The 661-nt window shown below is 41.3% G+C and overlaps 1 non-coding gene across 1 annotated transcript; it reads right to left on the bottom strand.

Moving 5' to 3' along the window:
• Positions 1-168: 168 nt before the first annotated feature.
• trnav-aac (transfer RNA valine (anticodon AAC)) lies at positions 169-241 on the bottom strand. Its single transcript has one exon. It is a non-coding gene; the product is annotated as a tRNA-Val (tRNA).
• Between the last annotated feature and the right edge of the window lie 420 nt (positions 242-661).

Below are 661 nucleotides of genomic sequence, written 5' to 3'. Positions count from 1 at the left end.
TACATTTTTTTACATGTAATTAATTAAATTAGTCTTGTTGATGCTATACAAATCAAGTGTATTTTTGTTAAAATCTCTGTGTAGTTCAACAACACTGCTACATGTGAGACACATCGGCCCCAATCAGGCATCAGAAATCCCATAATCACCATCTACTTCTCGCAATAATGTTTCCGCCCGGTCTCGAACCAGGGACCTTTCGCGTGTTAGGCGAACGTGATAACCACTACACTACGGAAACTACACATTTCTGGCGGTCGGGTAAATAATCGAAACCCTGTTGAGCGATATTAGTAATCAATAAAGAATTGAATTAGCACGATCGACAAAACCTACTGTTTGCGCCCGGTTTCAGGGGACATATTTGAGTGTGACACTGTACAAGAGTGAGGCTGGCCAGTATGACATGTTTGTGAGACGTTCATGACAATAAAGTTATAAGTAAGCATGGATATTGCTTTAAGATAGACTGTGGAGCGACCTGCAACGTCCTCCCCATACATCTCATAAACCCTGATACACAGCTGGAGAACACAGAAAAAGTGCTTGTGATGTACAACAAAACCAGGATGAGTCCACTGGGCAAATGCAAAGTCAAAGTCAGAAACCCCAGAAATAATAAACTATACAGGCTCGAGTTTCAAGTTGTGGACCAAAATGG

Source organism: Seriola lalandi, unplaced genomic scaffold (genome assembly GCF_002814215.2).
Source record: "Seriola lalandi dorsalis isolate HSWRI2012SDOR001 ecotype SW California unplaced genomic scaffold, Sedor1 jcf7180001957739, whole genome shotgun sequence".
Lineage (NCBI taxonomy): Eukaryota > Metazoa > Chordata > Actinopteri > Carangiformes > Carangidae > Seriola > Seriola lalandi.
Note: the sequence above shows the minus strand (reverse complement) of the source record. Positions and strands in the feature narration are given on the sequence as shown.